The sequence below is a fragment of the Neolamprologus brichardi genome, chromosome 20 (genome assembly GCF_056152115.1).
Source record: "Neolamprologus brichardi isolate AB-2024 chromosome 20, ASM5615211v1, whole genome shotgun sequence".
NCBI classification, from domain to species: Eukaryota; Metazoa; Chordata; class Actinopteri; order Cichliformes; family Cichlidae; genus Neolamprologus; species Neolamprologus brichardi.
In genome coordinates this window covers 4,488,952-4,510,728 of record NC_142123.1, presented here as the reverse complement: position 1 = coordinate 4,510,728, position 21,777 = coordinate 4,488,952, and the positions used below count along the sequence as shown (strand labels likewise).

At 44.4% G+C, this 21,777-nt stretch overlaps 1 protein-coding gene across 7 annotated transcripts in view; it reads right to left on the bottom strand.

Moving 5' to 3' along the window:
- rerea (arginine-glutamic acid dipeptide (RE) repeats a) overlaps window positions 1-21,777 on the bottom strand; it is a 129,047-nt gene that overhangs the window by 76,338 nt on the left and 30,932 nt on the right. Inside the window, exon 1 of one of the 7 annotated variants that reach the window (XM_087834324.1) lies at window positions 16,713-17,311. The exons of the other annotated variants lie outside the window; for them this stretch is intronic. The gene's annotated coding sequence lies outside the window, so the exon portion shown is untranslated. Of the gene's footprint in view, window positions 1-16,712; window positions 17,312-21,777 lie in introns of those variants that run through there. 7 annotated transcript variants of the gene reach the window in all.

Genomic DNA, 21,777 nt, shown 5'->3' with positions numbered 1-21,777 from the left:
CACTACCCCCCACCGCAACAAATTAACTAGAAATAGTTATTACAGCCCCCAGAGGGATCAGACCAGGCAATCAGCACTCGCTATATGGTGACCGGATGGAAGCCGAAGAGTGAAAAATGAGGGAGGGATACAGACTCAGGCAGGTGAAGCAACGAATTTATACAGCATATCTGGAAGTGGACGAGTGCTTATTGACAGAGCCAGAAAGAACGTGAGGTGAAGAATAGAAGCAAAGCAAAAGGTGGAAGAAAGGCTTTTGGCGCGCACACACACACACACACGCGCGCATGTACGCTTACAATGAAGAACATTTGACAACGGCACTCCTCAGCAGCGGGTGCTGTCATCTCGCGAGCAGACACCAACTGACAGGGCAGCTGCTCTTGTCGTCGGCTTCAACACAAACACCGGGCCTGATTAAACTGCAGCCTCGTCACAGCCCCATTAATCACCTAATGATGAGTTACCACAGCGACCACTGGGCTGCCGGCGCACACATTAGCAGACGCAGAAGACACGAGGGCTCTGAAGAGTTCCAACGGGCACGTGCGTGCAAGGACACACAGCCGTCAATGTAACATACCCGAGATGTGTGTCAAAATACAGATCGCACACACACACACACCTTTTCTCCTGTGTCTATATCCAGCAGCGTGTTTTGGAGGTGTGAGGTACACGAAAACATTAATGAAGGTAGTATTTGATAGCACAGCTCTAATCCTGAGGGCTGCCAGAATTGGCGTATGAGCTAAGAACCTCGTCTCTCCTCTAATCAGTAACATAAGCCTCTTCCACTGAAACCAGCAAGGACTCTAAACTGTTGCAAATGGAGGACTGACCCGCTCTCCTTTGAAGTCGGAGGCAGTTCTAAGCCTAGTTAGTACCTTTAACATCTAGGTGCTATTAGTTTACATCTGGATACACTCCACAGAACTGCCTCAAATTCTTTATCTCCAATTACCTTGCTTATGTTAACATAATTATACTAATTACCTCTTAAAAGGGAAAAAAAACTCCCATATACATGCACACACATATATATATATATATATATATATATATATATATATATATGTGTGTGTGTGTCTGTGTGTGTACACAAGTGTACTTTTGTCTTCACACAGACTCACTATGACACGTTTAAATGTGTCGAAACGCACCAATTAACAACATATTCTATTCTCTGTGGTCATTTTGTAGCTCGCCGATTGCTTAGTTTGATGCCGATAATTGAAGTTGAGTAAATCGAGTGAGTAAAAAGCAGTTAGTCAGCTTAAAGCAGTTAATGCTGTGACAATGAGAAGTCATAATGTATTGATGGCTGAGAGGGAAAAGAATGAGAAAGTGAGGAGCGAGCTGGCTCTACACCCGCTAGCAGAGAAACAGACTGCTTAGCAGAAAGCAGTGCTGACTGCCTGGCCGATGAATAAGGCTGTGAGGGGGCAGGTGAGGTTTGGAGCTATTACACATCAATCACTGGGCCAGGACCCTTTGAAAGATACCAGCTGTCTTAATGGAAAAGAGAAGGAGGGGGGCAGTGGTAGGGTTTGGGAGGGGCGGGTGGGGGGGTCCCAGCTAACGGCACCTAATCCACCATTTACATTACTGCAATGGAGTCAAGGGCTAGGAGCCAGAGGCGCCCCGCTCAAATACATTACTCTTTTCCGTGCCTGTTTAAATGAGACCTCTGGCCTGAAAAACCACACAGTTTGTGGCTCGATTAACACATCATCCCCACAATGGCCACACAGCAGGTTTCTGTTACTAAACATAGCTTTCCCCCCCAGTTCTCGGTCTCCTTGAACAGCCTTTTTTTTTTGTTAAAAAGCCATGTTTTATTCATTCCCAACAAACCCACATTACCCAAATCCATGCTCATCACTGTAGTTTTAATCAGAACCTGTTTAAGGGGAAAAAACCCCAACAAAACAACTAAATTAGCATGCTCTTCTTGAGCTCCTATACAGCATATACAGCTGTAGGATTTCTTTTTTTTAAATCCTACTAAATTTAAGTAATTGATTGTCTTGGATTAGAAATTATCCATATAAAGTAAATGGAGAAAACATGAATTTCTACATTTAAATGTAAAAAAAAAATAGAAAAAAAGAATCTATGAACAATAATACCAACATAGTAATAGAGTCAGTTTTGGGAGAGAGACTGAAAAGTCATTCATGGCATATTCAATTGGAGAATTATGAAGTAGCAAAATGTGATTGGCAAGGATTAAGGGCCGGCTTTGCGAAGGGATTGAATGAAATACTCGCATGAATACAGATTAGAGGAGAACAATGTTAGCATGAATATACACAGGGTTATTAACAATGAGGGTAACTCAAATTGATCCAAATAAAGCAGCCAGATCCTGAATAGTGCAGGGATCCTAGCCATGGCGATGTTGGGCTGCAGCAGGTTTTCATCAGCTCCAATCCATTACTGAGTGCGATCTAATCTAAACTGCCATCCAAGCCCCCCTAGAAACAACATCACAATGAAAGGCTCAGCTGGAGGCGAGGGGCAGGCCGCTTCATAAGGGATTCACTGTGGACTCTGCACCCTGCCTGCTTTGTCTTACCTGGTGCAATCATGGCTTGCTGTATTCTCTGAGGCCCTCTCTGTTTTAGTTCACATTGGCAGGGCAAAGACACTTGTCTGCTCTACTTGTTTTTCAATTCACTGATGAGTAACCACATCTTTTTTTTCCTCCCCCCCCCTTCGCTAAAGCTGCGCTCACAAAGCCTCTATTTTTAGACGGCATCCGGGGTTAGTTTAGTAGGTAAAAGCCATGCTAAAAAAATAAAACAGAGAGAGATAGACAGCTTGGGGCTTTCCAACATCAACATTTAAAACCTGCCTGGAGACACTCTTGAGAAGCAAAGCACTGCTGCACAAGAAATGATTCTCATGCACAATGACGACGTGTTCAATAAACTCGGAATGCCTAAAAAGATTAAACAAGACAATTTTCAAGATCTCTCTGGGCTAACAATAGCTTTCAAAGGCAAAATACCAATAAAGTACATTTTCTGTCCAACAACTCAAAGGCACTTTCAACCACAGACATAAGAATCGTACTGTGTGCTCCACAGGGTCTAAGCCTCTACTCCATCTCTAAAAGAAGGCTAAATCCCCCTCTAGTCCCTGTTTGTGAGCTCTCCGTGAGGGCTCCAAATAGCTCAGAGGGGGCCGCTCCACAATCCGAGATGTCCATTATCTGCAGGGTCTGTGAGCGGGCGCTTCATTTTGCAGCCTTATACCGGCTACTTGAAGACATAGTACCTCTCAGTCAGACACGTTTGTCTGGCTGGAGCTGACTGCTTCATGAAGCATCATGCTCTGACACGGCTCCTGAGGGAAATGCCAAGGTTGTCCGGTGTAACCCTTCCTATTTCTTTTAAATGAAGCGCTCTTGAGAAATGTAATCGTGAGCGGGACTGTAAAAGACTCTCCCAATGTGTCAGTGATAACACGAGGAGGGGAATGTGAGGTATGTGGCAGCAGAAAGCGCTCGGGTGAACGTGGCTCCTAATTGAGTTTCTCTACTGTCGTGCGAGCAGCTTTCTTACCGTGAATAAAAATGCCACATTCAAAAACATTTCTACTGCCTCTTACCTCAGGTGAAGGACTCACAAATCTGGGGGGGAGGAGGGGTGCCCTAATAGAAATTATGCCCAAAGGTAAAGACGAGGTCAGCAAGGTATAAATACACACTAGGGACACATTTCAGAGTGTTTGTAGTGGAAAATGTGCGTTTCTTCAAACATTTATCTCTGTAAAACAGAACAGAGCTCTAGCAGAGGGGAAAATGAGTTACATGAGTTTATCAAACAGATGTATACAGTAAAAAGAATTACTGGGAAAGCAAAAAACGCAATAAATAAACAGAGATTCTGTGAACTGCTGAAAGGACTCTCAAAATTTTAATATTTGTGCACTCAATCACGTAGCACTTCCTCTGATATTCAGGAATCAAATATCCCCACTCTTCCTCCCGAAATCTGCCCATCAGCTTAACGATCCTATCCATCAGTTCAATTCCAACTGGTAGTCTAAATGAGCGCGAGAGGGGAGGAAATGTATTCATACGGCTGCCCTACATCCTCCAGCTACTCTAATCATTATGCCACACAGAGTGACGTGCCAACACTGAGGAAAAACTAACATAAATAGATAAGAGTGACAGATAAGACAGCTCTGAGCTTTCAAACTGACAGCACAGGCCAAAGGGGGGGCACTGAAGGATGTCTTAAAGAATAGCTCCCCAAAACAAAGCCATTAGGTCAGTACACAAAACCATTTTTCCGCCTAAATTATTTAGCTGTGTGGTGGCGAACTGCTCCATCCTGGAGCAGATGGCTGAGGATGGGGGGTGGGGTAGCGGAGGACAATCCTTCCTTTCAGTGTCTTATAATGATCGGAGCCAAAAAAAACACCTCCACCTCGAGATACCACAGGATGGTATTACCTCTAATTAGGCAGGGCTATTATTTTATATGCAAACACCTCTCCTCCAACCACCAACTGCCGCCGCCACACCAACACTTGACTGATTGCCATTACAAACCAAATAAAACGCAGCATTCATCTCTTTAAAAATAGAACTCGCTTTTGTTTGCATCCTACATGCTAATTTGAGCTTCCTCGGAGCCAAAGCCATAACTCACGCAGCCAGTCGATGTATAAGCGCCGCAAATACGCACTGTCAGGAAGGCTTCCTAGGTTAGAGATGTGTTTGTTTAAGAAAAAAGGTTTAGAAAGCAGTCGACGGGGGGTACAATATTCAGTGTGGCATTCAACCTTGTCATCCACCATCTCAGTCATGCAAGCCAGTGATCTCAGGCGGAGGGGAAAGCACCCTCTGCACTGTGCATGAGAATAATATGAATGATGAATCTGTGAAGCCTCCACAGAGCTAACCACACTTTTTTAAACCAAACCCACAGATGGGGCAGTGTTGTTAACATTGCCTTCTTTTGGATGAGTCTCCCTCATCCAAAAAAAAAGGAGAAAAAAAAGGCATGGGTGGGGGGAGGGAAGTGGCTAGGAGTGATGAAAACAGTGCTGGAACAAGTAGGATCTGAGCTCAGAGCTCTCATATCCTCTGAGGACAGCTCATAAAACATGCAGTGGCTGCGACTGGGCCTCTTGCAGTAGTGGCATTTTAGTGCACCCTGCCACACACAGGTAGCCTACAAATACACACAATTAATTTTAAAGAGCATGGAGGAGTCAGACCTGCATGGTTTACTACTTGGAACACAAGCGAATGCTCAGGTCTTCCCCTAAATTAAGGCGTCAGCTACAGAAGGCAACTATTTTCCGAGATTATTAACAGCAGGGCCCTGGAACAATGGGCCTCTGGGAAAATTTAAGAATAGAAGCTGGGCATTAGTCGGTGTACAGTAGTGATCCAGAGATTAACTCTGCCTGTTCATGTGTGAAATGAAGACTTGATCCCCAACTGATAGTGTGCTATGCCTCCAGCCAACACAAACTGAATATTTTTCAGCCCCACATCCCAATACATAACAATTGCAATACATTGGATTACGCATGGCATCCTCCACAGTGCAACAACGATGACGCATTAAAAATACCAGCCAACACCAGAAATCTCAGGCAGGCTATGGTCCCGCTTTCTTTCCTCTAAACCAAAGGTGAACAGAGCTGGCTGTGTGTGTGTGAGTTGATGCGAATAATCCTCAAATATTCCAGGAATGTTAATGTTAGGCTTTGACCATGGCAGCCTTGCAGACTTCTCCTCTTGTCACCGGGCCATTGATGACATTAAAAACACTACCTGCCTGTGCCAAGAGCATAAAATTTAAGAACAGCTTGCCTTCTTAATATTCAATAAAATAATACCAGGGGAAGAAATAATAATGTGCACTGCACTAAATTACCCCAGTGCTACGAGACACAATTGTTACCTAATCCCATGCTTGCGTTCTGTTTAAATTACAGCATATGCTCTGTTCATGCATAGGGAAACGGTCTTAAACACGTCTGCCATTGCCGTCGCTTTGGTGAAAATCCAGGGAGGGCAGGTTTGTGCAGCTACGCGCTTGTTAAAATAGCTTCCCACTGCATCTGCAAGCTTATAAAAAGCCACTGAGAGCATTTTCACTACAGTGCTGCATTCATCTGTGTGTACACACACGTGTCGCTCTGAAATGTGTAGGCCATTGACACGCACCACGTAGATATATAAACAAAAAATTGCTGCTGCTGCTCCCGAGCAACTGTATTTGCAGCTCGGGTCAGACTATGTGCTCAGCCAGTAAATGGCTGGAGTGTAATGTGCCTTGACCTTCTATCTTTCTTTCAGCAGCTCCTTACATATATTGCTGTCTCTCCTCATATATCACCGGGGCAAATGGCGTCCTTCACCCTGCTCCCTGCTGTCCCCTCCTTAAAAGGCTGAGGGGACATCTTTGCCTGCTGTACTCAATTGACAGCCCTGGCAGCTTCTTCGCTGAGCACGAGGGGAGGGGGGGGAATAAGGCTCGTCGAGGGGAAATGCTGCAATGAATAATTATGTTTCATAACGTGCCCCCTCCCTCCTTTGTTAGCATCAAACAATAATTAATGGGGAACAGGGTGGGGAGGAGGGAGGGGAGGCAAGTAAGAGTCTGCTTTTTGCTTTCCACAACAAGAGGGTCAATATGCCCTTCAACCCTTTCTCTCTGCTCACTGTCAACGCGGGAGATGCCTCATCCCTCTAAAAACATGCTCTTAGCTTATTTATGATCCCAGTTGCTCTGTTGGGGAAAAGGCGGTATTCCTGCAACACTCAGCGAAAAACGGCCGGATCGCTTTACACAGCAGTTCGCTGCTTCCATCTCTACACCTCTTTCTCAGCAAGCCAATCCAACAATTCAATAATGAATATGAAATGCCTCCTGATTGATGTCTATGGGAGTTGGAGGAGCTGAAAATATGGGGCTATCGGACATGAGCTCGACTTGATTACGTTTTTGTTTTAAGTTAAAAAAAAAAAATCTCTGATCAGCAGCGGCAAAGCCAGTCCTGATCGAATTAGCGCCGCACTAAGAGCTCCATTGATCTTGGCGCTCATCTGTGCATACGAGGCCCGGAAAGGCAGCTGGTAATCCAATAGCAGCGATGGGAAGTGCTTCAAGGACTCTGCTGTGTTTACCCACCTATTTCCTACGTAGAGAGGCAAGACGTTAGTGCACGCCACTCACTGGGCTGATTGGAAGCCTCGGGGCCTTGGGAACGCCAGTGAAATGAATAAGAGCCGCAGTGTGACCAAAAGCAAGGTACTTGAAAGCTCAAAGTAATTGCTTTCACCACAGCTATCACGTAATGAGTAAACAGGATGAATCAAGCAGAGCGTAGATCAGTGTTTAAATGAGCTGTGCAGTAACATTCAAGTCCTAATAGAGGCTTCACTTCATAATCCTGGCCAAACCTCTAAAGCCAAGACGGATGTCAATTGAAAGGTTCTTTTTCACAAGAGATTTAAAGTGTAAAGTCAGGAGAATCGATGCTGGGAAATCTGTCTTTACACTGCGATAACTTCATTGCATTCGGCGCCGATGCGAACCTTTGCAATCAATTTTGCATGATGTGAATGACACGGAACAAGAACCCACAGGGCAGAGATCATGTGAAACGAAACAGAGCAAATCTGAGGCAGTAAAGGGCAAAACATACAGCTGTTTCTGTTCTGGAAGTAGTTCAAGTGTGGTGCACCTGGACAGCGTTCCTGTTGTGCATTAAAGATTGCGGCGCTGCTGCCACAACAATGACGTTTCTCACACACGTGCACGCACACATGCAATCCATCAAGGATTCATGAGTGAATGCTCGAGAGCAGACCGAGTGCATTTCTCTCCTTCATATCACTGCAGCAAGAAAAGAGTGAGAACTCTTCATCAGCCCACAGGCGCACCACAAACACACACTACTCTCATACCACACTAATAACCTTGGGCTGTCTACCAATGGCATGACTTTATGGAACAGTATGGGCTCTAAATAGAAGCTCAATTTCTCACCGGCAGTCTGTAACAGCTCTATTTCAGCCAGCCTGTCATTAAATATTTATCTTAGCAGAGTGGCAGATACCAAGGTGCTATAACCATTTAAAAATCCAAATCTAGGCCTTTTTTTCTGCCCCTCGCACTCTCACTCACTCCTCCACTGCCACAACAAAGACCTATTTTTAAAAGGATTATCTACAAGTGTTCCTTTAATCAGTGCACGGCAGAATTGTAGAAATCCCTCAACAACAGTCCCAGAGGAATACCTTTCTCTGAAGCCCTATCAGGAAGAGGATCTCCTTCACCGACAGCAGGCTGTGAGTGAGTGGGAGTGAGGGTGTGTTTGAGGATGAAAAGATGTGCTGCTACCTTGCTATGATGTCCTCTCTAACAATCTCAGAACAAAGGCCTCCATTTTGAAGTGGAGTTATGATGGCACGGGGCTCTTAAGGTCTTCTGTAGCTGTGTGTCCTATTGCTTTCTATCCTCTTTGTTAGCCTGCTGTTTGTTATACTTGCGAGATAAGCCACTGTTGTGGGTGGCTGGGCATACTACAGCAACCGGTGTAGGGCCCGAGTGCCAAAGCCGACAGTCTGTGGGAGGGATTGTGGGCGTTATAGATCACTGGGAGACAGATGTCCAGTCTTGCCCCTGTGCTGACACAAACACTAACCCCAAAGAGCTGTGTGTTTGCAAACTGGACTGTTTCCTGATGGGTCTTAAGTTCAACTTTATCAGACTTTATCAAGGCAGCATTCCACTGCTTTGCTATTTATAAAACGTGCACTCAAGAGATAAACGTAGGAGAGCCAAATCAGTGATATCAACAATGAAAAAAATCTGGTTTGTGTTATTACGTGAAACTATTTTTTCCCCCTTTATAAGATAAAGATAGCTAATTATCTCCAGTACACCCACATACAAAAACCGATGAGCTTGTTAAATTTACTTTATTTTTAAGTAACTGCACCCATATGGAAAAGAAATAGTAAAAACTTATATGACTTAACTCATGAAAGTGGCCACTTTCTCATTACTTTCATTTTTTTTTTTTAGTAAGTATACAAAACATACAAGTTTCATTATATAATTTTTCAAGGGATCTTATATGTGTTTTCACTCTTGTATGCTTTTCATACAAGTTTCACACAAGACAGAGACAAACTTTATAAGATTTATATATATCTTTTCCATATGGGCAAAGTGGGATGACCCTTGGGGCCCACCAAACCCCACCCACCCACTTGGATGTTAACTTTTAACAGCAACCACAATAAGCACATACCCACTTAAATCACCTGGATAAATACATAAAACCTGTTAGTCTGCAGTAGCCTGTAGTTTCCCAATAATACTGCACCATCCCAGTGGCTGTGTTGAGTGAATTCCTTGTTTCAAGAAGAAGTCCTTAATGACGTTAGCTAAAGCGGTATACATGCTCTGATATAATGAGTTGTTTGTCTATTCCCTCTTTATACTAGATCGTGAAGCTGTGACACCACGAGTGCAGTGGGCTGCTGGGTAATTTTCATTTAAGACTAAACTGAAGACTGAAAATTGGTTCCCATTTAAATGTCAGAAATTTTCATTTTAAAATGTAACTGACTGCACTGTTGCATTACTTCAAACAATAGATGCAATTTAACTCTTTAGGGTTACCGTTAGTTGGCTTTACGCTTAAAAGTCAACTAACAGTAACCCTCGAAGCGCTTGAAGCAGTTTCTGTCTTTTCTGGTTTCTGTCGATTTCAGGTTTGCTTACAGAACAAATGACTGGGTGTGCATTAAAAGCTGATGAGCGTGGTCTCTGCCTATGCAGGTACCCTTGGAAAAACCCGGAAACTATTCTAACAATGATCAAACCATGTCTTTACTGACATATACTGAAATGTAAAAATCAGCCTTATTAAGAGTACAGGGGATGTCGGCGAAAGTTATATTTATAGGGGAAAGAATTCAAGTAGCTTTAAAATCCCACATGCTCAAAAAATGCTCAATTTGGCTTTACAAAATGTTATGGCTGTAGCGTTGTATTCAACAAAGTATTTATTGGGCTTGCATTGTTTCCAATTTTTAGATTTGGATATTCTCTGCTTTTGTTTTTAAGATGCAGACATGTATAAGAGCTCGAGTATACAAGCTGAGACTTAACTTTATGTGATCACTTTACACATATATTAAAAATCACAGCACAGTCATTATTCTTACTATGCATAATTTGGCTGTGATTACAATATCAGGCAGAGCAACCCTTAACGCCCAATCCCCACTCCCCCTTCCCTAACAAAGTTTGCAAGCCTAAAAACATGGATGTTCAGGACAGATTTAGTCGAAGTCTACACATCTACAGTCTGATAAACATTACAAGCCGTCTTCTGCTGGAAAACAAGCAGCCTGATTTTGTGAGCAAAAATGACAGCAGGTGTGAGCATACGAAGAAATGCGAGTTTGGATAAAAGCATAAGCATTTAATGAATACAGCGAAAGCCTCTGGAGAACAGATGAGTGGCAGGGCACTGGCAAGACAAGTATCATTGTCTCCGACAAACGCAATGAGATTCTCTGCCGCACTAAAAGTGTCATGCTCCAATAAGCAGAATCAAACCCTTTGAGCATCTGCTGTCTTTAACTCGGCCTCTCTTTGTTTTATTGGGCACTGTCACAGTTAATGATTTCCTCCAGATCTCCATTTTCCACATGCGATTTACATGTTTGAAATGCTCAGTTGAGCAGATGCGGGTTTGCGAAACAACCATTACTGCCAAGCGGAATCCTACGAGCGTTTGGGTAGAGCTTAGAAATTTCATTTCAAAAGCTAGGTTGATCAAGAGAAAAACAGACAAGGTATCAGCATATTGCCTTTCAGTTTCTTCTTGTTTACATATCTGAGTTGTGCAGTCATCCCTTCCAGAGAGAATCGTGGCCAGCAAAAACAATTACGCTACCCCCGCCCAAGCAAAAGCCTCTCGCTGGCTGCCTCGACTCAGCCTGACAATCGTGCCCATTAGATCTTTCTGTGAATTAACGCTAGTTAACTTAAATCACTGACAGACATCAAGACTAGTCATTAGCCTGTCTTTTAAAAAAAGAGAGAATGATTTGCTGGTTCAGAGAGATCATCTCCTTACACGCAGCCTGGGGCAGCCCTTACTGTCTAGCTCATTATTTTTGTAAGAACAAGGCCACTGATGAATCCTGTTGGATTAAATGTAAGGTGTTCTTGTTATGATCTGGCTTATGCACACGCACACAACGGTCGCCTGCATAAAGCTGGCTCCTTTTACAGACAAAAGAAAATTAAGTTACTCGCCAACGCCTCGAATATACAGATAATTCTCCTTCGGCTGAGCTGCAAAATCAAAGTGAGATTTCTGGAGTACATCACTCCCACACAGCTGCACACTCGGCTCTGAGAAAAGCTGTCAAATGTTGGGCTTTTTGTGGATATTAGCTGAGCTGACAAGTGCCAATGATACACTGCGAGTGATAAAGACGTTCATTCCTGCTCAGAGTTTTTCCAGATGTGATAGTCTGCAATGCTCCAGCGCTTCATTTACAGGACAGGAAAAAAAAAAAAAAGAGTCTGTTGCTGTGCGCCCCCCCCCCCCCCCCCTCCCCAATTACGTTGCCACGGTGACAAATGAAAAGCAGAATCACCCACACAACTAATCAAATGAGTGAGTGACAACAAGTCAATATTTTCTCATTGTGTGGACAAGCAATATATCTGCACAGTAACAGCCTGTGCTGCAAGGCTTGAAGGCTTAGGCAATGCTAGACTCGGAGCATTATGAGGATAATGTGCCAATAATCTGGCTCGGTGCGGCTGTTAAGACCAGCGCCAATAAAAAGACACGGTATCAATAGAGAACCACTACCAAGTACGGACTGAATTACCAGTGCAACAAACATAGTCTAGACTCGTACTTAAAACAAGAACGGTGCATCATGTAATGGCTACAAGCCAACAAAGACAAAAGACGTAATTGGACATTGATCTGTGGAGGTTTAAGAATAAACAAGACGTCCTCGGAGTAACCCTGAACAGTATGCAAACACACCTTGCTCAGATGCGAGAGGAAACGAGAATAAATGAACATTTAGTGCTCAGAGAATTAAGACTGTGTACATTTCACGTAAACTTCTCTTGTCATTTTTAAAAGACATCTCCTTAGAAAAAGACAGCAACACACACACATAAATTAGCCTCCTTTTGATTGCATCCTCAACATAAAATGGAGTAAACATCATCTCTACAAGCTTGGTTAAACACGAGCGAGATCAATGGGCAAATTTATCAGCAAATATTACCATTCGCTGCCTTGCAAGTAATCATTAAGGAATGGCACTGATGCATTATTCATTGGCTAATGTATAATTCAGACTTAATAGCAGATTTATGCATAAATAAAGCCGTGATACATTTAAACACATTTAATGTTTACTCGCTAAAATAGGATATGAATGCACAGCGTTAACGCATCCCCACTGGTGTCATTTGATTAGCTGCTACTAATCCAGAGGATGCGGGGACATCAGGTGGCAACAGCACATGGATTTTATGAATACATGCTACTAATGCAAAACATCTCATCTAAAAAATAAATATAGAGTAGCTATCTGGGGGCAGGCGCCTAAAACAATGTTACACGGTATTATGTTCTGAAGTAAATAAAAACAGGGATTGGTCAATAAAGCCCAGGCGTGCTGCGATTTAGTATTCTGTCATGCAAAGATTTGCGCGGCTGTCGCTTTATCTCCTTCAGACATCAGCGGTGATTAAAGCTCGTATCAAGATTGCGGGGATGTTCTTGTTGTAGTGTCCGAGCTGGTGTCAAAGGGACAGTCAACAGGGAGGACGAGGGAAATAGAGAGGACGCACGGGCTCCATCTGACTGTGTTCAGAGCAGGCAGCCCTGTGGGGACCGCCATTCCACTTTATGGCCATGCACTGAATTAACAAGGCCAGATGTCCCCCCACTTAACATGTGCGAAAAGTGCCCTCTGATGGGCTCAGCTGCTTTAAGGATGTACAGACATAGAGCTGGAGGAGGGAGGGTGGAAGGAAAGGAGATAGGGCCTATTTTCAATTATCCCAATTTCTCACTCATCGCTGGCTCCTGAGGTTTTTGTTAATTAAAGATATCGGCTTTTCCTCTGCGCGCACAACAAATTAAAAGGAATTTTCTATGAACAATCAAAGCACCTCTCCAGTCCTTATTTGCTCTCCATTTCAGTAGTCACCCACCAGAGGGTACTGCCTCCTTAGCAGTTCCAGTACCACTGTTTCATGTGCACTGTGTCAATCCGCGGCTAATGTATTCTAATGAGTCACCGGTACGCCGCTATCCGCAAGGACAATAGGTTGCGAAGTGGTGAAGCAAGCTCGATCCATTTAGAAATGAAACCTGCCTAAAAAACTCCACAAGTCCTGGAGAGATTTATCATCGCTCCTCAAAACCTCCAGTCTGCTTCTGTGCAGTGGGGGTGGTGGAAATGGTAGGAAAAGCTAGGACTTTCATTGATTTTCCACCTGGCTTTTCTTTAACAAGCCTGTGCTTGCTGCTCTGTATTGTCGAGGTCAAAAGTGGGAGAGTAACTGCAAGAAATGCCTTTAATGTGGCCTAAGATATACACAGTTGAGCCCGCATTCAGAAAAAAACAGAGATGTAATTTACCTATGTTTGAGCGATAAGCATCTCACAACAGTTTGTTTTTCAGGGAGTCAAAGGCCACATGTGTTTTCATTCACGCAACCTATTATAATAACAACTGAATCGTTTTCTTTGTAATTACAAAGGAATACAGTTGAGTCATTCAGGCTATTACCCGAATGGAAAACATATCAAGACCCCAGCAGACTTTCTCATTAGAGAGAAAATGATAGGCCCGCCAACACTGCATCAATTACAACTCGCCTTTCTCTAATTCTTCATGCGTTACATCATAATGCTAAAAAACAACATACAGCAACCTCAAAAGTGTGTGGTTTTTTTCCCTTTCTTTTTCAAATTCTAGCAGCCAGCAACTGCCATCATCCTGACACCGAAGAGGGAGAAAAAAAAAGGGGGCAGGGACACAGCGTGGTGCAATCCCACTGAGGGCCATCATGCGAGCAGATTAAATAACATTTTTCCAATGCCCTGTCAAACATTCAGCCGCCTCTGAGCAACCAGACAGCCGTTACAGCCTCACTCTATGGAGCATCTCTCTCTCTGCATGGTCAGAAACAGCCTCTTTGATCTGGATATCGCCCCTCAGATTCCTCAGAGGTGACACTCATACACGCGCCCGTATGTGAGCTGAATGTTTACTAGCTCTCTGTACCTTGTCAGCAGTGAGGACTTGTGTTTGTAAAGTGCGGTGGGGTAGTGGGGGCGGCGGCGGCGGTGACTCACGCCGCTACTATGCTTCCCCTGGTTTACATGAATCAAACAACGCAGTCTGCGGACTCGGATCAAATTCCACATCAGATTTCATTTCCCACAAACACTAGTATAAAGCACTGCAAATAGACATGATTGAAATGATACCGACAGCAGTAAGGCGGTGTGTACATAATTAAGATTTAAGCTGCTATACTCTCATCTGATAACAGCCTGAGTGCTGTGAAATGCTCGGCGCTCTCTTTCCATACAAATCCCACACTGCAGAACAACTCAGGCTCCTGTGTACAACTCCATTAAGAGGTCTGACCACTTCCTCTTTCGCTCCGTCCACAAGTAGTGAAACTAAATGGATATCCTAACCTCTGGGGAAGTGAAGAGGACGCTGCTTTAAAATGTGTTCACAAAGGCCAGCTATGCAAGTTTTCCCACATGAGAGTGCAGGCTGAGACTGTGATTGCATGGTACGCAGATGTATATAAGTTAGAAATGGGCCCATTAGTGGCATAAAGGACTGAACCCAACCCTGCTGAAATAATAAAATAATACATATGATGGGCCATCTTAATGAATGGCACTGGTTTACGTTTTTGAAAAAGCTCAGGATTATATTTCTGGCCTGTTTTAGTGGTGCAGTTAAGCTTAAAAGTAGTTAAATCAACTCAAAATCATTAACAGAGTGGCAGTAGGACCGGTCATCGCCAAAATCAAATGGTCAAAATCACAAATCGAGTCAAACACGGGAAACTAACAGACTGGCAAGCTGAGATTTACAAGTTAAAGGAACACTAGGAACAAGACACGCTGTTAAATTTTTAACCACAACTGCACCTTGTGCCTGATTCAGTGCCCCATATTCTCACTCACATGATTTTTTTAAAGCAGTTGTGCCATACATTAATCACAAATACGCTGTCGTCCCACTCGAGCAGATTAATCACATCTGAATCATTAAGGTAGAGGTCACTTCCTAGCTACCAAGGTGACCAAAAAGAAAAAAACAGGCGCAGGAAGCTTGGTATGGTAGAGATTAACTCCTCGCAATTAGCAATGCAACTCTGAGTTTATGTGGTAGTTCAGCGCAAAAATCCAGCAGGAGGATTCCAGGAAGGGACTGTTTTTACACAGCGCAGATTGAAGGCAATCACCGCTTCACTCCCCCTCACCCCTCCTTGATTTGAATCTGTGTTTGTGCTTATGTGCCCAAGTACCCAGTGGATTCAGCCTCTGACACCCAGACTTACTACGACCAATTTACAGCGGTTTAAGTAACCCCCCCCCCCCCCCCCCCCCCCCTCTGCCATAACTCGAAAACAGTGGATAAGCTGCCTTTCAGACAAATAACTGTAGTCTGCTTTAAAATCCTAAGCTGCCACCTCCTGAACATACACACAAATACACACATATCCCACCAGCCAGCCACCCCCCCACTCTCTTGCTCTTTTCAACCCCAGAGCCTCCCCCACCACCACCCCCACAGTGAGAGCTCCATGTGCTCCGGCCAGAGTTCACAGCCTCTGGGGTGCTGAGGGGGGGCGGGAATCAAGTTAATTTGGTGGGTCCTTCCATAGTTTGCAACTGGCAAGGACGTTCTCACAGACAGTAAACTCCCCCACCTTTTAAAAAAACAAAACGCTCCACTTAGCCTCCATTATTACAGCTGGATTACCAATTTATGACATGACAAAGAGTGAAAATCCAACAGTCGAGCCTATAATGTTACACCGGGGGAAATCCCACTAGTCAGAATGTATGTACGACAGACTCACTGAGACTCATTTTGACATTTCTCCAGTAAAAATGCAACTTTTGTTTTTGGTCTTTCTTTCTTTTTTTAGTTGTTCCTCAAAGTTAATTGATTGCTAAAATGCTTGAGCACGAGGAACTTCCACATATCTGATGTTTCCTTCCCTGGCAGCAAAAACTGCATTGCAAGCCCAGTTTCTGTTTACTTCATTTTTCACACTTAAAAAAAAAAAACATTAGCTGCTGAAACTACTGTTAGAGTGCCCGCAGGGTCACGGAGGTTGTGTTGTGGGGGTCTGCTACAGTCCACAGGAGATACAACTTTGCAGCTCAAAAACAGTTGAGTGAGGGTCACGCACACAGCACACTTCCTCCTCTGGGTATAAACAAAAATAAGGGCATTTCAGACTCAAACTGTGCGTGTGCCACCCGGCTTTTCGCCTTACTGGAGCCCAAATCCAGTGTCTTTATCACACACATACACACACACAGCTCCCAGTCTGCCTCCCCCCCTCCTCCAACCACAACTCTCCAACAATCTTTTTTTTTTTTTGTATTCAACTACTCACCCGCCAGTCTGCTGATTCTTTGGGAGTCCCACAGACTGCTGCAAACAAGTTCAAAACGCGATCCTTGCCCAGGATGACCCACCGAACTTAAAAAGGCAAGCCAGCTGGACTTAATCCAAGACCCGGGACAAAAACGAGGCGAACACGGACACTTTTTCTTCTTCTTTTTTTGTATCCCCCCACTGAAAGAAGAAAACGCCACCCGCACGGAGGGACTCAGGCGAGCACTTGCTTCAACAAAAGACGGTTTCACTTTACTGATAGGCTGCTCACGTCCGGAATGAGCCCGATCAAAGGCACTACAGCGCTAGCGAGTCCCCCCTCGAAACTGCTCCTATTCCCTTTGGCCGTGTTGTTGTTGCTGTCGATGACAGTGTCCACAAGCAAAGTAACATAGCGCTTGTTTCGAGGGGTAGGAAACCAGCGAGTTCGCCGTTAACAGGCTCCGCTTCCTTTTTCCACACACACACACGCACACACACACACCACGATCTTGCTCTCTCTCTCTCTCTCTCCGTTTCGCACACACACACACCACGCGCACGCTCTCTCCCCCTTTCTCTCTCTCTCTCCTCCTATGCACACACTCCACGCTCCCTCCGAGTCTGTAAACCTCCCCCCTTCCTCCTCTTCTCTTCCTCCCCTCCTCCTCCCCCTCTTCAGCTGTTCAACAGACGCATCCACATGGCTGACCTAGTCTTTCTTTATCCAGACACTAGTGAAGGAGAATTACGCCGACCACACTCAAAAAAAAGGCGGAAAAAAAAAATCCGAGCGAAACAAAAACATGGACTGGATTCAAATAATCGTCATGGACAAAGATGGGGTGGGTTGGTGGGTGGTTGGGGGACGCCATTGGGGGCTTTTGATTGATGCCAGCGCCGAGGGGACACCGCGCGCGCATCAGGAAGCGAGGTGCACGGCGGCCAAAGTAGCCCGACACGACCTTCATCATCGTCGTCATCATCATCAAAATCGCCAAGCGATCAATGACAACGCTTATGGGGAATGTGACTGAAACACTGAAGCGACACAATGAGAGCGTGCTGTAGCGCTGCCTTTGTAAATAATTGCTTAATAGCCCACATTTCCCGCGCCACGCGGCGCTGACACGTTTCTTTTCTAAACGGTGACACAAATATATAAATAACTACACGTAACGCCATCCTTACGGTACAGGTCGCTGATTTCTATCTGAAAACATTAGTACGTGCACCCCCCTCCCCACCCCTCCAGTGGATGCCGCTCGGGTTTGTAGGAGCTCATTTGCATTTTTGGATAATGAATTAATTAGTCACCCCACCCATTAAAAAGGCAGAAACAAGCAGGGATGGTAATGTGACTAGTCCATTAGCCATAGTTCGTTTTTTGCAGGGGGGTGGGGTTCTTTTTTCTTTTTCTAATGGTAAACCTGTACATTTTGTTGAATTTCACGGTAAAAAAAAACAAAAACAAAAAAAACGCACAACACTATTTAGTCCCCCCCCCCCCCGCCCTTTTTTTTTTAATCTAAATGCTGCCATTAAGAGAAAAACCTGACGGCCCACCAACACACCTGGGAAGAGCAGTGACACAAAGATGGACTGCGTTACCTTGTAAATTAATAGGATCATTTTCATTTCACCCAGTGAGTAGCTTGACACATTTTCATTGTCTTAACCATGATATTGGATCACTGTAAAAAAAAAAAAAAAAATCCAATTAACTAAAGTAAATAGTGCATTGGGCTAGTTTTTTGGCACAAACCTGGGCAGCAGTAGAGACAGTCAGTGAGGATTGATAGAAATTGAGTTGAGGGGTGGTGTGCAGGGGGCTCTTCATTGTGCTACAAACCACGTTGGTCGTCTTCATTTCAATGGCAGCGGTGTGGTGGTGGGCTCTGCTGTGTAACAGAGTGCTGGTAAAAACCTTTTCCAGCTCCTGAGGCAACTGCCCTGACCCCCCGCCCCCACACCACTTAGAAACCCAACACCATGAGCAGCCACAGCTCCTCCCTCATCACAGTATGTATACATTTCACAGGATCAGTGTTTATGATATTTACACACAGTCTCCCTCCTTTCCCCGAGACGCGCAAACACTCAGAGGGTCCAGAAGGATGGATGGGGAGATGGAAACGCACGTCTCCCTCGGTTTCTATCACACAATCAAAGCGTAAAAGATTTTTCAGTCTAGTGACTCAAAATGCCACCGTTTCCAGCACAGCGCAAGGCTTAAGTTGGGCCCAAGACGGCAGTGAAGGGCGAGTGCAGCGAATCCACTCTGAAGGCAGTGCAAAGCAAAGCTGGATTGGCTGGCCCGGGCAGGCTCCCCTCCCCGGCAGATGAGATCCCATTATCAGGCGGACGAGAACTCCACCTCCAGGATTTCACAGCTCCTCTGTTTATCACATGGCTCTGTCAAGTTGGGCACCATTAACCGATAATGAAAGGAGACAACCGGTGCAGTTACAAGCAAAGCACTCCACATTCTACAGGCCTAAGCATGTATCTGGGAAGCTGACTGTGTCTATTCAATTCTGTTCAGCATTCAAACGGCCCATCACAATACCTTTTCCCTGAGCGCCCCTCTCTACAGCTATAGCGCCTTCGATCCCGACAGAGCAAAATCTGGTTGCTTGGTCTCTGTTTTTGAATTCGGAGGCAATGAAATTTAACAGAGCCGCTTTAAAAAGGGGGGGAAATGGCACTTTCCTATAACACTCCCTTCATAAAGACTATCAGAGGAGAAGAATTTCAGTAGAAGTTAAGAAAACCAGAAAAGGTGGACGATGACACACACACACACACACACCAAAACGGCACATTAAACCAAACACAAGCTATCATTTTGAAATACGTTTTCCCTCAACCACATCAAACACAATTAGTACAAGTGTTACTGAACAAAAAGACTGCCACTGAATCAAAGACCCACATGCCCCTCCCCGGTCTGTCTACTCCATTTATGGTTTATAGGACTCTGTAGCCACTTACCCTCATTAAAAATGAATACTTGACAAAAGCTGTGGCTCACACAAACTGTTTGCTTTAGCCTGATTTCTCTGTGCTGGAGGGGAAGAAAAAAACAAAAAACAAAAACAAGCCACTCAGGCAGCAAACGGAGAGCAGGGGAGACAGAGAGACAGACAGAAGAGGGGGAGAAAGTGCTCAGCAACACAAATAAGTCAGCCAGTAGCTGAAACAACAGAAAAAAGTGACATGGATGACTGAGCCAAGCCTGTGAGATAGTTGGCAAGCCTCAGAGGCCTTGGCCTCTTAAGCACTCATATCTAGTAACTTCATTTAATACATTCACCAGGGATGAGCAGACAAGTTGAAGGAGGGGGGGGGAAAGGGATTTAGAGAAGAAAACAATACTTGTACACCAGGAAGAGGGTTAGGCTGTGGTGGTGCTGGTGGCGCTGGTGCTGGTGGTGGGGGTGTGCTTCAGAGGCTCGACTTGAACACATGACTAAATCTCTACTGTGTAACAAGCTAACTTCCCCCGCTCCCAGCTCATAATAAAAGGAGGCAAAATGGATGTGCTAGCTTGATCTATGTAACTATTTTACCATTCTTAGGCAGGTATTATCTAAAGGAGCCTTTCTTCTTGTATTAGATATTCGAACAGTGCTCTTCCAGATGGGGGCTTTAAAGCAGTGACTGTCTCCACCACACGTACTATATCCATAAAGAACAAAGGCTCTGTGTGACTGCTGCTGCTTCAAGTTACTGTTCCTCATACTGAGGCGAGTGCTGAAAGCCCCTCCTCTTTCGGAGCTGGCAGGCGAACCCAAAAGAAGGCTGACTTCAAATCATTCATTGCCCCTTTTAGCTTTCATAGATTCTGAAGAGAACACTTTACAAGTTGGGGGAATCCAAAGGGAAAACAGGGTCTTGCTCGACTAATTAAAGCACAGACTTTGCCTGGAGCGGTTTGAGAGAGGGGAGGAAGCAATAAAACAATCCTTTTCAATCTCCCGACAAAGTAACTCAAGGAAATTACTCAACTAAATATGGTTAACTATACGCTTGTGGATAGCAAGACTCGAGATTTTTAGAGGTTGTTGCTTTAGCTGAGGAGAACAGCACTCAACGGAGGATGTTTTCATTAGAGGAAAAAAAATCTGCAAAGGAAACGGAGGTTACGCATTGCTCTGAGTAAACTGCCTTATCAAGGTGACAAAACTTACTGAAAAATCAAGTTGTCTGTTGGTTTTAGTCCAAAATTAAGCTGCTACCTAGTAAGCTTTATTTGCTGCCATTAACACAGCTGTAAAATGTGAGAGAAGCCAAGGAAAGGTATTTCACTTTAGGCAATCAGAGCGAGGTCTAGCCTTGCATAGCTATCTTGTTTACATAGCTATTCACAGTCACATTTGGCAGCCTTGCAACACTCTGAAAACCAAGACACTTGTAGGCTACATATGTCTAATCTCTTTGCCAAGCTACACAAGCTACTCAAGAGAGTGAAACTTGCTTGCAGCAGCCATTTGGTTAAAGTATTGCATATTTAAAAAATGAATGTAAGTAAACCTTACTCCAGATGGGGGTAGCTGCCACCTGGCAGATAAATTGATGAAATGGTGGTGGGAGACAGCGCAGCATTTTTCTTTGTAAAAATACAGCACTAACTGATTGCTCATTTGCAGACTTTGATAAATGTGCGAGTAGGAAAAAAACAGCTTTTAATAGAAGTGCGCCCTGTCTGAATTCACACAGAGAGCGCTCCGCAGCTTCCATTAGATCACAGCTTGCTGAAACGAAGACTTTTTTTAAAGGGCCAAGGTAAGAGTAAATCGGGGTGTGAAACTATTACAAAATCAGATCGTTCAAGTCTTTACAAGGCTGTAAAATCTGATTCTAATACAGAGCAGATTCAACGCAGTCGCAAACAAACGCACGTGTGTAATACCTCAGATGCTACAGTCCCCGATTTTCCACAGACATTCTTCGAGCTCTCACATGGACTGTCTGTGTCTGATTCTCCAGGCAAAACAGGGCCTCATTCATCTGAATAAAAGAGCGGTTCAGCCTGCCGTGGCTGCACTGAGAACAGGCTCTGAGGAATGAGACTATATTTC